Here is an 18,133-nt window from a genome sequence, read left to right as displayed (position 1 = left end):
AATGTTCCCCTGTCTTTTTGTAAAAGTATCAGGGAAAACAACAGAAGTTTCTAGTGACAGTTGACCATTACTCTGACTTTTTCTAGCGAAACTTTTTCCGGAGACTTATATCTATCTTTCATTATGAAAGCTAATAAATTAAATTTTGCTGGTCACTGTACACCTCAATTATAAATAATTAGTAATGTTGAGTTTCCTCATGCCAGAATCTAATTCCTCTAAAAAAGAAGCCTCTTAAATCGATTTTGAGAGGTTCAGTATTAATTTTCATGAACTAAAATAATCTTCTAATAATATTAGGTCGAATTCCAACTTCTTCGGACTTAAAACCACACCACCATATCACGAAAAACTTCGAAGATCATCAATCCTTAGAAAACAAAAGAGGCCCGTGGCCTGGACAAAATCAATGTAACTTGGATCTTTTAATAATGAAAACTTAATATTTCCGTTTCATTGACATCATGCTTTATTAAAGTTGATAATGTGACACCAAATGCTAAATTTACTCTTAATTGAAAATATTTAAACAAAACATTCTGTCAGACGGTGGTTGTTTCCAGAACTTCTTATGATGAAAAATACGAAACTACTTTGTTCATTTTTGAGTAAATATGAGCAACTCAAATTTACTCGCAGCAAATATACATACTCTGAGTACAGCTGCCAACCCTTGTAAATATATTTAAACAGCGATGCATTTCGTGAATCTATAGGGGTGCATTGATCTGTTTGGATGTTCAATAGATTTCAAATCAATCCTGATCTTACTCCCAAAATGTGTACACATTTGGTTACGATTCGCTGATTGGATTACGATGCGAGGCTTTGAAATTGTGCAAAAATATACTTCATCATTTATGCAAAGTTTATTATAGCTACAACTTAGCTGAAAACCACCGTTTGATTGAGCGTCATGAAAAGTAGTTATTGATTGATTTCGATGCCGATAACTGTCTTAAACGATACGCTCAACTGAATTGATGGGCTTTTGTTAATGAATTATGTGAAGGAGCCTAGGACAGAACCCACGAACTTCTGCTAACGAAACTAAGCAAAAACGGTCACCATTAGACCATCAAGAGCTTCACATTACAACACACCACTTATCATCGAGTTGTAGTTATTGGCATTCAAGCGTGGGACCGGCCCAGCGTAGTGGTAAGCATCCATACTTCACACGTTAATGGTCACGAGTTCAAATCTCATCCCCGTCACAAAGTCATAAATTACCTAAATGTGTTGAAATGACGATAATAAATACCAAAAATTCCATTCAAGCGTGGCTATGACGATGATACGCTGAATGGATGTGAAATAATCAATCATGTTTGTAAAGTGTAGTGATCAACTTCATCTCAATGATCAACTTCACTTCGTTTTTCGTCTCCAAAAATTAGTGTTGGTGCTTTCATTCTTTAACCAGTTGATTTTAAAATAAATATATTTATCATATATAATTTTTAATAAATCATCGAATTTTCGATTAACGTGCTGAAGGTTACTTCCATAATTACATTTTAAATTTACTTGAATTCTCCTTGGAACTCTCATGTTATTAACCCTAGAAATATGTTCTCAGAATTTGGACATATCTATTGAGTTCAATTGAAAATTCAATTCGTATTCTATTCAAAATTCCCCTGCTATTTCCTCGAAATCCTCAAAACAATCCATCTTAGAATGCCATTGAAACATCTTACAAACTCGATTACACCGAATTTCTTCTCAAAATTTCCATTGAATTGCTTTTAGTTCTCAAGGAATTATCTTCAGAAATCGCCCCAGAATGCTTTTCTAACTATCCACAGAGTTTATTATCTTAGAACGAGATAACTTTGAAGTTCTCATCAAAGCTCTTTTAAAATTCTTCTCAGAACTGATTAGGATTGAACCTAGAAGCCTCCTCCAATCGTCATAGAATTCTTCTCAGAACTCTCGCTTAAATGCACCTGGAGATCTACTCTCAATTATATTGGAGTTATTTCCAAAATTGTTTTGGAGTTCTAGTCATATTTCCTTTGACGTTCTTCTCAGTACTACACACTTAGAAATAACTTAATTTAACATAAACATTTCATAGTCATTCCAGCACAAGTACATATATATATATATACAAAAATTTTAAAAGTTTTGGCCTGTAACCGATTTCCACCAAACTTTGCCAAAATGCTCGTTAAGATATTCTAAGAAACCATCTTCATGTGTTTTGCCCAAAAGTGCTGAACTACAACCCTGAATTTTTGAGATTTTCAGGAATTTAATTTTTAAAAAGAGATTACTTTACAACCAAACAAGCTTTTATTTATCTTGACCAAGCATTTCAATTTAAAATCTGACAGCATCCTTGATATTTGAGTTATTTTATTGTGACTACAGTAGGCAGACCGACTATTGGAAGCTATCCAAATGTTATAAAATACGCTATTTTTCATTCCGTGCGGGATTTGATGTTTTGCGAAAGTTGACATTTTTCCACATATGGAAAATCTTATCTTCTCGCTGTATACCGAAATTAAGAGCTTTAATAGGCAAAAATACCCCTCACCATTCCTCTCCAACTGGGGAGTTTGATAAAGAGAGATGATCAACCCGATTCGTACCTTCCTCAAAGTTGTCCTTGCTCGCTTTCTACTCTCTATATACAATTTTCATACTGCCGTACTCTACCGGAACTAAGTATCAACTCTACAGTTTCATCTCCTCATCTATCGTATAAAATGACCACTCTAAGTCTGTTATTTGAAACTTAGCATCTTCAACTATAGTAAAATTATGTTTTTCGTAGTGTACTAACAGCGTACCATAGCATACCATACCTTTCAAATTCCTTGTTTTAGGGTGTCCTGCGGAATAGACGGGTAGGTTTTTGAAAATCTTCAAAAAATTATTCAAACCTATCAAACTCATACCGTACCAAACGCTCCGAGTTATGTAAGAGTGAATTTATCAATTATATGTGATGTAATTAGTGATTTATATAATATAGTATAATTGAAGGATCTCACCAAATGCCTCCAATGTTCATCAAATTCCTAATTTATAGATAAAACTGGAATGATCTCACCAAAACTGGTCTGTTTGACTGTGATCATCAACTTTTTCGAGCTTCAAAAGGAGTACTCCTTCGGTCGCTTCTTCTTGATATGGCTGTATCGAACGATTGGATGTTGGAGGTTCAATGGAGATCATTTTTTTTTCGTAACTGTCACTTAATCGGGAATCCAGCGTTCATGCAAGGGGAACAACTCTATTGTTGTTTGAAAATTTAGATAATACTGTTTGGTAAAGAATTAACACTTTAGATGAAGATGCTAATTTCAAATAACAGACTAAAGTGGTAATTTTTATACGATAGAATGAGGAGATGAAAGTATACAATTGATAGTTTTGTTTAGAGTACGGCAGTCTGTATATTGCATATAGAGAGAAGAAAGCAAGCTAGGACAACTTTTGGAAGGTACAAATCGGTTTTATCATCTCTCTTTATGGTACATATTTAAATAAAAAAAAAGTGTGCTTTAGAATTACTATGACAAGCAATTTTATGAAAATTATTGTTAATGTCAACCCCACTACAAGAGGTTAAAGTCAACATTGCCAGATTTTTTTCCGTGCTGACAATTGAATTTGAAAAAAATCTTACAAACAAAACTGCTAAAGACTGGATAAAGTCGGAGCTGTATCAGTTTGACTGATTTAATCGAAAAGACAACTGGAAGATTCCAGTTGGCACTGGAACATTGGCACCCCTGCTTAAACCTGTACATACCCACATACAGACGGCGTGCCAGTGGCAACTTGAACCTATAATAGCAGCTTGATCTTATCGCGAACGCGTTCCCGATTGTGATGACAAAATGTTTGCTTTGCTCGTGGCTGTAGGACTTTCTGTTCAAATGGAAAATGTGTTAGTAGTGTAATGGTACATTACATCCAGCCCCGTGTCTGTTTCGTGTTTGGGGAAAAACTGTTTACGTATATGTATAGTGAAATCATTATTAGACACCTATAATTTGTAGCCAAGAACTTTCAAACCTCGCATTCCAGTCTAAGTGTAGAGGAGGTGCACTAGTTATGGCACTTTTTAAAAATTGGTTTTGGTTTGCACCGGTTCTGACCTATTGGCATACAAATGGGTTGAGGTCAAAACAAGCAACATTATACATGAGATTGGGCCATTACTTGTGCACATTTTATAACTTATCAAAAATGTTCCTCATAAATAAAAAAAAAAAAATAAAAAAATACATTTTTATTGGAAAGCTTATCAAAAATTCCAACTTTTCTAAAATGGACACAATGATCACTACGGAATTGACCAAAATTATATAGCATCAACAACAGTAATGACCCGATTCAGACCTTTATCTTTCAATAATTTAAAATTTAGCATTTATCTTTAAGACGGATCTTCAAAGGTATACCACAGACAAACAGACGTAACTCTTTGAAAAACTTGTTCTTGAAAACATAGTATCTCAAAACATATAACTTCAGTAACGACATCTATCTGGCTTCTCGCGGAAAACAAGCTTGCCCGCTAACTCGTAAACAATATTGCATAAAATTTCTATAGAATATATAGAAACGTCAAAGTGATCCGATGCCAGCGCTGCGGCGAGTAGTTCGCGGAACTGATAATATTCAAATCAACCGTTAAATGCATGAACGAAGATACACAATGAAGAGTTACGTCTGTTTGTCTGTGGGTATACTTTGGTGCAATAAAACCACTGATAAATCGCATAGGCTTCGTGTAATATAAGAAAAGATTTTCAAAAAGGGAGCTGACAAAATTGGGCTTCCAGCGAGTCAGCCCCAGATGAAACTTCACCGATAACTTATCGGTACGTGGATGTGATATCTTTGTACAACTGGACACAACCGATGTTGGAGTTAGAATGTGCTGTCTTTATTTCTATGCATAGTAACCAGCTACCTGACTTGAAACATGCTGACGAGGAGTCATTTTTAGTTGAACAATTTACGGTGAGACACGATGGAGGCAAACGTTCCCATACTTGCTGGTTATGCCAAAATGTTGACTTAAGCAGACACTGAAGTAGCGTTGCTTAATGTGTCTATGTTAAATTTTGATGGGAGCATGTAGGTACACTACATTTGGATTGGTGGCTTCCGATGGCAAAAAAAAAATGGACCCGGTGTTCATTCCAGAAGGCGACAAGGTCAACACGGAGATCTACATCGGGATTTTAAGGAAGGTTGTTCTTCCGTTGATCAAAGAACAGTACGGTCCGAAACCAAATGTTGTAATTCAACTAGATGGGGCTCCATGCCATACCTCGAACCGCACTCAGAAGTGGTTGCAGGAACATCTTCCGTTCTGGGCGAAGGATATGTGGCCGCCATCCAGCCCCGATCTCAATCCTCTGGATTACTCAATATGGTGCGTCATAAAGACCAAGGCCTGTTCTAAATGCCACCCGAGTACAGCAAGCTTCAGACAAACATTGACCCGTAAATGAAGAGAAATGGATCCAGACTACATTATTAGAATCTGCCGTGCATTCCGGGAGCGTGTGGAGGCCGTAATTGCAGCCAGTGGAAACTCGATCGACGATTAACATAGTTTAAGTTGTTCGATTTTCTTCGTGTACAAAACGTAGAACCTTTGAAGTCTTGGGAATGTTTTGACTCAAGACCGGATGTGAATCCACGTTAACCCCGGAAAGTTATTAGCATTGCAAATGAACACCACCTGCCTTACTTTCGGGGAGGCCTAGCTTTTTTGTTTCACCATGAAATTGGCTTAAATTTTCACAGTAAGTAGAAAAGTGTTCGTTATCATGGTCTACTGAAAATTGGAACAGATCGGCCAAGTGGTTTCGATTTTATTCCAAGTTTCCGAGAGGCCATCGGGGGAGAAAAGAAACCAGCCGTCTAGAAAAAAGGTGATGCTGGAAATCCATATATCATATAGCTGAAGAAAAAAATCAAGGTCTACTTTAATCTAATTTACGCAGCAATCCATTTTACGGGTGTTCCGAATATTTTGGCGGGTCATCAGATGACCACTCGGAGCCAACGACCAGCTAATATATAAAAAAAAATCACCAATTAACTTCATTTCATATAGTTGAAGAGGCATACTTTGATCAAAAATACATAATAATCAAGATTAAGGTTATTCCGAGGGTTGCCTCTCACCCCAGCAGGCCTGGGTTTAATCCCAGTCGGCGCCGCCGGGATGTTCTGAGGCATTAAAATCTCTGATTACGCCTTCTTTCGAAAGGGAAGTAAAGCCGTTGGTCCCCCGGTCTATGAGTTGATAGGTCGATAAGTAGGATCCAGGTGTGGGAGCTGCCTCCCTGGCGTAGGTAGCATTGGTGCTCAGCGCGGAAAACAAGATCGATGGAAAATAAATCAAGGAAAAAAAAAACTACAAGTATGTTTAATCTTACAATTTCCAAATAGATTTTTTTTAAAAGCACCTGCGAGATATTGGGTAAAAATGTTCGAAATAATAGTAGCTTTAAGGTTCTACAAAGGTTAAGTAAATTTGTGTTCTTCTTGTTTTTGAAATATCATTCAATCATCATCATTAGTGTATCCATACTCCATACTCCATACACATTAATACGGAAATTTACAATAGGGGAAAAAGCTTTAACGTTGGCCTATGGATCTAATATTGGGCCCATCGCTAAAAATCTGCTATTTATCAATTTTATCTAGATGAACGCGTCATTGGGTCGGTACTAATGGATGTTTTTCGTCGCTGTTGAAAATTTAGTCGATTGCTGAATTTATGTATGGGCCCAAATTAGAGGCATTTAGGACGACATTACATCCATTTCCCCTATTAGATATTTTTGCAAACAGTGACAGATAGCAGACATGAAGCTCAAGTGGAGGTGCTGGACAAAGGTGTTATTTCCTAGACAAATCGTAAGTTAAAAATTCGCTGTTGTCGTCGTCGTAGGCGTCCTCGTATTCACCGTCGTAGTCGCTGTCGTAATCGCTGTCGTAGTCACCGTAGGCAGTACCGTTAGTATATTTAAAATTAACCATCAGCCACTGAAATTATATGAACTATCACGTATATCTGTTGTTCATTACATACCAAGTGAAAACTTAATCATGTTTTGCCATGGAGTGTTATGGTTTTGAGATGCTCGATAACCCTAGAAGGATCGGTTTTGCTTAATGAGCGGAATACCATGGGTTTAATCCCAAGCTCTCCCACAACATAATAAACCGCCATCGTTGGGTTTTGAGAGCATGAAGCGCAGTTAATAACCAATAGTTGAATTGTTTAAACCATGAGTTTCGGAAAGGATGTATGCGTGATCTAGTTTCGAAGACATTGTTGGCTGCTTTCATAGACGTCGCTTCATTTGAATAGCATTTTGGTAAGTCGGTCGTAGATTGTGGTAATGTAAGGAGCACGGTGGCTATAGAGCAACCGTTTTTGCTTAATGAGTAGAACATCGTGGATTAAAATCCAAACCTAATTACATTACTGAGTTGATCATCCAAGCCACTATTGTAGAAAATAGTTAATAGCAGTAATTGGAGGAACGATTCATAAAAGTAATAAGTATATTCAGACCAATGTGACGTACACCTGATCCGATTCAGAAGACATTGTTTACTAATTCGGAGGATTTAATTTAATTGTAATAGGTTCTTGTAACCGATAATGAACGATCGTCGGTCGTAGCTTGTTGTGATGCAAGGGGCACGGTGGCCTTAGAGTGACCGTTTTTGCTTACTGAGCAGAAGATCGTGGGTTAGAACCCAAGCTTCTTTACATTACTGAGTTGCTTAGCAGGCTTTAAAAGATCGCATCACTTCCCAATGTGAATCCAGATCTATCTTACCCTTCCCACTAACAAAAACGTCCTTCCCGTAACAACCGTGGAGATGCAGAGGTATACTCGATCTCTAGTAACAACAAATAACAATCCTTTCCCTCCCCGTTGACCGTAAGGACGTGGCCTGCGTCGTTATTGACATCACAAATAAGGATTCTGCGGTATTTGTACACTGAGAATGGATTGCTAGTTCCAAACCCCATTCATATGGTTCTTTTGATTTGTATGGTGAAAATTTCGCTAAATCTGGTCAATCGCGGAGTGGCAACTACTGAAATATATGGTCGTAAATGTTCATGCTCATGCTCATGCTATGGAGCAATTTATAAAAGAATATCAGAGAGAGAGAGAGCGAGAGTTCTAATCTGAACTCTGAAGACATTTTAAAATAATTCTTATGATGCTTTTCCCAAAATATCATTTGTAGGAAATGTGTCTTTACAATCCTTGAAATTTTACGTTGAACTCCTGGAAAACTCAGGGAATTATATTAAGCATAATGAGTCGGCACCCTGCAAACACACTCCACACCTAACTCACCACCCCAACGGTACCTTCCATTCGCGTCAACCGAGCGATAGTGGCAGCACAGGCAGTGTCATCGTGAAGAGTCTCTGACAAAAAAGATTTTGCTAGTTCACCCATTAGTCAGCGTGTGTGCGGTATCGGCATGGAAGAGAGTCGCGTGGTGTGTATAGATATGACGTGAAGTACCATCCGTACCGAAGTCGGTTTCGTTTGTGTTTGAGTTGAGTGCAAAAGGGACCGGACACCAACTAGCCTTTTCTTTGGCAGTGTATATCGAACGGTGTATGACAACAGCGAGGTAGAGCGGGTCGAACCGGGATATTGGTAATCAGTAGTGTGCTCTTGCGTGTTCGCAGTGGAATTGTGGAATTCGCATTGCAAATTAACGCCCTCGCGATCGTCGGGCTTAGTTCGTACAGGAAAAGCTGGTCGGGCCGAAGTCGTCAATCAAAGTGAAGTGATCGATACATTGTATACGGAGAGTGATAGCCTCTACTACGCTCAATGCAGAGCGATGTCAGAGTTCGATCTATTCTCAGCAATATGGTGAGAGAGTGATCAAGCGGAACAGTTTTCGATCCAGTAGTGAATGACGATCGATCGAGTGCGCCTATCATCTACCTACTACGACTCGAACAGTGACTCAGCTGGCGGCGCTTGTTTCGAGTTTTTGATGCATTCTCCTTTGGGAGATCTCGGGAATCTCGCTGTTGGGTTTCTCTGTGTGCAGTGCTCAAATGTGTGCGCTGCATTCACTACTAAAGTGACCATCGAAAGGTGCACATTGCACACAGCTCGTCGAGCTTTGAAGTGCTTTGAGTTTCGGACTTAAGCTGGCTGTAGCTGCGTGGAATTTTGCTAGGAGTAACCCAATGAAAATACGGGAAAAACAGTGACAAAGAACGTTTTGATTGAGCGAACCATACTAGAGAAGAGAACATTGACCGAAAGCTTGTGTGCGTTTAAGTAGATCACATTTTTTTTCGCATTGGAAAAGTACCGTGAAACAAAAGAACTGTGAGTGAGTGATTGAATCATTTTGGAATCAAAGTGAAGAAAAAGTGACAACCTTTGGTCGGAGAAATTTACGCTTCCGAGTGCGCGGTTTTCGATGGGTGTTCGTTGGCATTCGTGGAGCTGATTTTTTTCCTGGTCGGCATTGTGGAATAATTGTTCATTTTTTGTGCTCCATACGGAACTTGTGAATCTGTCATCGCGCTGTGCAACGCTTTAGGGCAAACCCGGCGGGCGGATGGATCACGGTGGAGCGACGGTGGGCGCTCGCTCGAGACGGTCACCGCGACGCTGTAGTGGTGATATTTAAGTACGCGAGCGACATCGCGACGCACATGTGCAGTGGTGACACAGTCAGTTTCAGTGTGTAGCGTGTGTCCTCACGCGCTCAAGCTTGGTGTTGGTAAAGATCAGTTTTTCCATTATTTATTTTTGCGCGATCGCACTCAAACGAAGACAAGCAGCAGCAGAGAGAGGTGGTGTGCAGCATGGGCCCGACATATGCGGTACTTCTGGCAGCAGTATGGGTTTGAATGCAATGAAAAAAAAAAAAAACAAAAATAAAAATAAAAACAAACATGATGGAAAGTGCCTATCAACACCAATACGATGGTCATAAAAATCAAAACAAACCATGAGGACTGTTCCATGTGGTGCGTTTGTTACAAACTTTATAATCTTTCTAGAGAGCCATTTTGAGGAATGAATAACATATCACTCAAAAAATTTGTCTCATACATTTCACTGGAAAAACATATAACTTTCAGATATTAAAAATTGTCTGTAAAGTATATGACGTTAATTAAATTTATTACAAATCGTATTATTTGGGTTATCGTTCGTTTATGTTATTTTTTTATAAATTATATATGATCAGCTTTCTGAACAATACAATTTTTATTATTTCGAAACATAATTTTAAAATGGATGATGCTACGAAGAAATTTACTAAAAGTAAAGTGAAAACATAATAAAATTTACTTAAAAAAAACCTAAAATCATTAGACACATCATTCCTCCTTTGTAAAGATGGATTCTGAGCAAGGATCCAATAAATTCTTAAAATCAGTTTCAAAATAATTTTTCAACCCGCATGTTTAAGGACTTTAATGATTAAGGACAGTTGTGATCCAATTTCAATCGCCAAAAGTTCATTAGAACGCATTTCTAGTAGTGGACGATAATAATATGTTTAATTATTCTGGGACTTAAAACAATAGATCAACTTACAAAGTTTTGAAAATTCTGGGACTTCTTTGAGATATCTGATACAAATCCTAGACTTTTCAATACCGTACAAATCCTAGACTTTTCAATACAAAATCCTAGACTTTTGACTCTGAAACTCACAAATCTTTAAAAATGAATTCAGCAACTTGACTGAACTTGTTGAATGAAATTTCCATGATTGGCGGCGAAATTCCCTGATAATTTCAGGTTTTTACAGGTATTTCGAATATCCCGGATTTTACAGCACATAGCACTTAGAAATAATTACTTTTACACGAGATGTAATCAATATTGGACGTAAATCATGGAACGTAAACAAACGTTTCATGTAAAACTAGGTGTTCTGAAACCAAAGCATAAGCAACTCGACAAAGAGAACGTTTGATTGAATTTATTTTCTCGTTTCTTTCAACTGATTCTTCTGTTAAAAGCGCCGCTCTCATGTGTCAGTCTCAGGGAACCGAAATTAACATGACTTTTTCGTAGTGTGTAGATGTCACCCCGTTCTATGTAGTTTGGCATTCGGAGCTCCGATGACCCTTTCGTTGTAGACGATGGATATGTTATCTGCAAGCAGAGACACTAGTGTTTCCATTTCTCGGCCATTTTTGGCTTCCCGGGAAACGGGAGACATGGCTGACGATGGCTCTTCCCGGGAACTCCCGGGAATCGGGAAATATTTTTGTTTACATCCAGAAAGAAAATAAGATGCATACAGGTCAGTTTTTCATCAGAATGATACATTTTTATTTTTGTAGAACGATTTACAATATCGAGAAAATAATAGCCACTTAATTATAATATGTTATCTTCCATCGGATTTTTTTCCGGGTTGCTCACTGTTTTTCTTCCTACTTCTACTGGTTTTTTTTGACCACTTTCTGGAATTTTTTTTACGAATTTCTCCCAGAAATATCTTTCAACTTTCCAAGAAATTATCTTCAGATTTAATCGGAAGTTTCTTCCAGAAGGCCTTCTAGTTTCCACAGCTGGGAAGAGCATCCAGCTTCTTCTGCAAGTCTCTGAAAACTGTAATTGCAAGTTTATTCAACCGTTTCTACTGGATTCCTTCATAAGCCTTCTGGATTCGCATGAAAATGCCTTCTGATTTCCCCAGCAACCTCCTGAATTCACTCGGAAATTTCTTCTGGCTCCCTTCGAAAAATTCATCTAATTTCTCCTGCAGCATTCTTTTGATTTACCTTAGATGATCTTCAGACTTCCTCTGGAAGTTTCTTCAAACTTCCTTCTTGTAGTTTTCTTATAACTTCACCCAAAACTTCCTTAAAAGTTATGCTTATTGAATTTGTTTTGAAAACACCCGGCTTTGCCATTTTAGATTGAAATATTTATTCGTCAAATTAAACCTAAATTCTCATGAGTTGTTTCAAAAGTATCTTTGGTTATTCTGTTAAGATTTAAGCATATTTGAAACAGAGACTTTTATGTATTTTTGAAATTCATTAGAGTTGGTTCAAAATGCTATCTAACATGAAGCTTTAGTGTGATAATTTATTAGCTAGCGAATAGTCTTAGAAGAGGGTAGGTAGATAGTTCCGTTAGAGTACGGCAGTATGACAATTCCCTTTAATTGTCATACTGCCGTACTCTAACGGAACTATCTACCTACCCTCTTCTAAAACTTTTCGCTAGCTAATAAATTATCACACTAAAGCTTCATGTTAGATAGCATTTTGAACCAACTCTAATGAATTTCAAAAATACATAAAAGTCTCCCCTTTGGGCGAAGGGCCATTAATGCGACAGTAGAAGTCAAACGCACACTTTTTTGCCTAACCCGTGCGATGTACGCGGAGATTTGAAGTATGCCTCTTCAAATCTAAAGGTGCGCCTGCAGATTTGATGACATACTTCAAATCTCCGCGTACATCGCACGGGTTAGGCGAAAAAGTGTGCGTTTGACTTGTACTGTCACATTAATGGCCCTTCGCTCATTTTTAACTTCTATTCAATTTTCATACTGCCGTACTCTATCGAAACTATCTACCTACCCTCGTCTAAAACAATTCTCCAGCTGATAAACTATCACACTAAAGCTTCATGTTAGATAGCATTTCCAACCAACTCCGAAAATCGCGAACTTTGCGTATGAAGTAACATGAAAACACTTTGATTTAATTTATTTTCGAAATCACCCTACTTTTCCATTTCAGATTGAAATATTTATGTGTCAAATTGAACCACAATTTCCATGAGTTGTTTCAATAGTATTTGAGGAAATACGTCAATATTTATCTACATTAATTGTGCTTATCTAATGCAAAGACTTGCATGTATCCGGGTATTTTTGAAAATAGTCTTGTTAATTTAATTTATTTTGGAAATCACCCAGCCTTGAGATTCTAGATTATTTTTCAAATTGAACCTCTATTGTCATGAGTTATTTCAACAATATTTGAGATAGTTCTCAGAGATTCTTCTAATTTCGCCTGGAATATTCTTCCGATTTACCTTAGAAGACATTCCTTATGGAAGTTTCTTAAAACTGTCTCATCAGAAGTTTCTTATGACCCCCTTTAAATTTTCTTATTAATTTCACCCAAAATTTCCTGAATAGTTATGCTAATTGAATTTGTTTAGAAACCACCCAGCTTTGCAATTTCAATTTGAAATATTTATAATTCAAATTGAACCTCAATTCTTATCAGTTGTTTAAAATATATTTGAGCATATTCTGTGAATATCTCAGTATATTTGATGCATAGAAAATTGCATACACCTGTGAATTTTTGAAAATAGTTATGCTAATTTAATTTAAGTTAGAAATCACCCGGTTTTTCCATTGCAAATTGAATTTCAATTATCATGAGAAGTTCCATAACTATTTTAGGATACTTTAACTATTTGTTTGTATTACTTCTGCATGAAGTTAACGATATACATAGTTGAAGATGCTAATATCAAATAACAGACTAAGGGGTAATTTTTATACGATAGATGAGGAGATGAAAGTAAACCTACGACTGGATGCCTCCCTTCAGATAACAACTTGAGTGCGGTACAATCTGATAGAACTGTTCCAAACACATAGTCGGTGATCATATCTTTATGCCAGTGGTGGTGGGGGGATACCCCTCACCAACTCTCTCCAACGGGGGAGTTTGGTAAAGAGAGATGATCAACCCGATTTGTACCTTCCTCAAAGTTGTCCTTGCTCGCTTTCTACTCTCTATACACAATTTTCACACTGTCGTACTCTAATTGAACTATCAACTCTATACTTTCATCTAGCGTATAAAGCTTACCACTTTAGTGTGTTATTTTAAATTGGCATATTCAAATTTATTTTAGGAAATTCTGCAATGATATCGGTATATTTGAAGCATGGGCTTCGGGGAATTTTCGAAAATAGTTAGGCTAATTCAACTTAATTTCAAAATCATATGGCTTTCCCAATTTAGATTGAAATATTTATAAGTCAAATTGAATCTCAATACCCATGAGCTTCTAAAGTATATAAGGATATTCCGTGAATATTTCAGCATGGACTTGCATACATCGGTGTATTTTTGAAAATAGTAATGCTAATTTAATTTATTTTAGAAATCACCCAGCCTTGCCATTTAAGATTGAAATATTTATAAGTGAACCTCAACTTTCATGAATCGTTTCAAAAGAATTTGAGGTGTTTCCCAGAAACTAGTCACTGATTCCCAGGAATCGGGAAATGTGATTTTTGGTTAATTTCTCGGGATGTACCGGGTAGGAAACACTACGTACCACCATACACCAATCATGCAAGAGCCGCGATATCGGAGGTGAACAAATTGAACAGGAGCCGCCCTAGGAAACCCGCACCGATGTCATTTAGGAAGACCTGAAAAGTACTGTCCGAGTGATAATTTTGGATGATATTCTAACTTTTTCATCGTCTAACAATGCTAGAGTTTTCAAATCAGACTTGTTCGGCCTGAGAATGTTCGCTACTCGAGTCAGTTACTGGTCGTTTGTTCGACCTTTCAGTAAATCAAACTGCTCATCGAGTCAGGTATTGTTTTCTTCGGCACATTTTGAAAGCCAGCGTTAAACTACTTTTTCGTCCAGTTTGTAGAACCCTGACAGAGGGCTGATAGATCGATTGCTAAAAAAGGAAGGATTCATCCCATGGGTATGAGTTAAGCTGATTTCCAACAAGAGGGAAATTAGCCTAGTCTAAGACAGTGTAAATACTCCAGAAAACTAAATTTTCACCCCCCATAGAGGAACACTGACACGTTATGAGCATTAGGGTGCCAATAAAATGTATGGGAAAAAAGAAACCATCGAATTTTTTAAACGACCAATATAAAGATTGTTCTTTGCCTCGAAAAAAGACTCCATGTAAAATTTGAGCTCAATCGTACATGATTTAGGAGTGCCGCTTCATCTGAAAAATATCCCAAGGAAGTACATGAAATTTAAAATTTTTTGTTTGATGCCAAATGACTTAAAAATTCATGAATCTTCGAGATATAGTGTTATCTGTAAAAAAAAACATGTGTCGAAAATTTACTTTCTGGGACTTGTTTGTGAAATTTATAGAAAAAAATCAAAGTCCCAGAATGTTAATTTTTTTTCTCATCATATGTTTTTTGTTTTTCTCACCTAATGGCACAAATCTTGCTAGTGGCCCGTGGAAAACTTTAACATTTATTTTTGTGAGCTATTCCAATCTCTTATACTTCCGTAATGGCAGGCATGCTTGGCATGCACAGTTGTACACACCAACTGCTCATTTGATAATAACTTTTCACTCAGTTGTTGAAATTTAGTTTCCTTTAAAGTAATTGATAGATTAGGATCTTAGTTTACTGTAGACATGCAAAGATGAGGTAAATCTTATCATTTGAATTAACACCAATAAATTTTTACACTTAAAGTCCGAGATGTGCAGTGAGCATTTCTCACTTCATTTTTGCAACACAAAATCAAATACAGTTTATTGCTAGAATTAAAATATCATTTTTTTTACATATCTATATAAAGCTTAAACTCTATTCTATCGACTGCTTCAAACAGAAGTATGTTTCGTCAACTCTGTGCAAATTTATTAGCAAATGAGCAGTTCGTGAGCAAAACTGTGTATGCCAAGCATGATGGCAGGACGGTCAAGCAATCGGTGTGTTTTATTTCTTTATATCACAACGATCAACAACGCAACGCAGTGTTTTGGCAAATGAAATTAGCGTCCGTGTTAGGGATTCACTATTCGTATGTCTTCGCTCGATACTCATGGCAACCAAGCACATGACTGGTTGATTTTGTCGATAACGTTTAATACATTTTCTTTTGATAAACAATTATCATTGTAACACCATGCAACATTATCAATCAAATAGGTTTAAACCTGGAACTATTTATTTACACCACTTTTGGACTTGCACCTCAGTATATTCCACAAAGATGTGAAACATCTTATCTCAAAGTACCTTCCAGTGACGGTCCCGCCGGGCTTATTCTTCGTCAATTCCCCTGCAACCAGATCAGCTGGGTCGGCGGAGTGTACGGGCACTGCGCGGTAAAGTGGGTGTGCGCAGCAGCAGTAGTGATAAAATTCATTCAGAGATTCTCTCCGTCACGCGACTGTAGTTGTAACCTAACGTGCATGAGTGCCTGCCGCTCGTAGGCCGTCGTGACATCCACCAGTGCGCAACGGATTCACACCAACACTGGCTGATACCTATGTCTACGATGGTGTATGATGAGTGGTGAGCATATGTTGGATGATAGCAACATACCTACGGTGAAATGCTGCAGTACTAGATTGCGCGCACGCGCACATGCATCTGCGCAGTCGCCACTCGTCAAGAGGATTTGTTTTGGTTCAAACTTATCATCAACATCATCGTTTTGTGCTGACGGTGCACGAGCGCTAGGCAAGTAGCAGTGCGTGTGTGTCCGGTGATGCTTCTCGAGATTCTCCGCTTGAGGGCAATAAATAAACTTAATTATTTTGTTTGAGAATGACCAGTAACAAAACGATCGGCGGTGATGCGTATGTTTTGAACGCAATGTTTGTGTTGGCGAGCCGGGCAATGTGAATTATGATTTTTGGTTTGAAATGTACACGCAAACTAGTTATCTTTTTGCAACCGGGCAGGTCCTTTACAGCTAAAATGCTAGTTTTCGTAATTATGAAACTATGGGACACTATAAACATGATAATTTTTATTTGTAAGAAGCAAGAATAGGTGGTAAAGTTTGTGTATGACATATAAAATTTGTCAATTTTGCTTTCAGAAGGTCACAACTAGCGATTTTATGATCGCTGATTGCTCGCTTTTCTTGCATCTTGTAAATAGAATTATCATTGAAATATCGTATAGCTTCATAAGTCAGAAAAATAGCATTTTAGCTGTAATGAGCATTTGCAAACTTGTTTGCAACCTGTTGATTGACATTGAGTTCCAGGAGAAGTCGGAAGAATCTTCCAAGGAAAACGGGAAGAAACTTCCGGAAAAGGTCGGCAAAAATTAGCTGGTAAATTTGAAAACATTTCCACGGACAACGAGCGGGATCTCGGTTTCAACTATGGAGTTATAGGACTGGTAGTAAAGCGAGTAAAATTTTATGGGGAAAATAATTTTTATTTAATTGTAGCTTGTTTAACAATAATTTCCATGAAATAAGTGAACAACAAATGATTTCTTTAGGCTTTTTTTTTATCCTGAATGTGCATCGAGAGATTTTTTTACTTACTACCAACGGAACAGCGCCATCTCTGCGGATGACGACTTGACGATATGATTCATTGAAATAATCACAAATTAATCATTTTGTCAAGCATCTGCATTCATGTTCCATCAGATGCCACTGCTGTTGTTGGCGGTGACATCTATCGGAAACTATAAATAATCTGTTTCCGTTAATTGTTCACAGACGACAGTGTAGTACAAAACATGTCTGGTACCTCTATATATGCATTTAGATTAATATTCGAAGTCCGTCCTTTTTTACACATTCAACACAAAACAGCTCACTCCTTACAGAATTCCCGCCGATTTTTATGTATGGGGCGGGGCAGAAAGAATCTTTGGTGCAGAATATGTAAAAAAAAGAGACTTCAAATGATAAACTATAGTAAATGCATATATAGAGGTACCATACATGTTTTGCAGTGACAGGTACTCTCTTTTGTAATCTGTGAAAGGGAAATCACAAATCGAGTGTCATCAAAATACATGGCATGTTGAGAGATTGAGCTCATGAGAGAGAATTTTCTCTCTCTAATTTGAATTTTCTGGCTCTCTGGAGACTGGTAGTAATGCAGGTAAAACTGTATGGGAAAAATCATTTATATTTATATGTAGCTTGTTTAACAATAATTTCCGGGAAAAACTGAACGACAAAGTCCCTGACTGATTTATTTAGGTTGCCGTTTACATTTTTTTTTTTTACCTTAATATGCACCGAAAGCGAATTATTCCCACTTCTCTCAATTTTTATATGGGAATTTTAATCACTTCCTACCAGCGGAACAGCGCCATTTCTGTGGAAAATGACCGGAAGATATGATGAAG

The 18,133-nt window shown here is 37.4% G+C and overlaps 1 protein-coding gene across 3 annotated transcripts in view; it reads left to right on the top strand.

Annotated features, from left to right (window-relative positions):
- Positions 1-18,133, top strand: part of Pde11 (Phosphodiesterase 11) — a 439,247-nt gene that overhangs the window by 111,332 nt on the left and 309,782 nt on the right. Inside the window, exon 1 of one of the 3 annotated variants that reach the window (XM_065233209.1) lies at positions 8,704-9,786. The exons of the other annotated variants lie outside the window; for them this stretch is intronic. The gene's annotated coding sequence lies outside the window, so the exon portion shown is untranslated. Of the gene's footprint in view, positions 1-8,703; positions 9,787-18,133 lie in introns of those variants that run through there. 3 annotated transcript variants of the gene reach the window in all.

The sequence above is a fragment of the Ochlerotatus camptorhynchus genome, unplaced genomic scaffold (genome assembly GCF_037179485.1).
Source record: "Ochlerotatus camptorhynchus isolate MF236.1 unplaced genomic scaffold, CSIRO-AGI_Acam_v1.1 ptg000392l, whole genome shotgun sequence".
Lineage (NCBI taxonomy): Eukaryota > Metazoa > Arthropoda > Insecta > Diptera > Culicidae > Ochlerotatus > Ochlerotatus camptorhynchus.
Note: the sequence above shows the minus strand (reverse complement) of the source record. Positions and strands in the feature narration are given on the sequence as shown.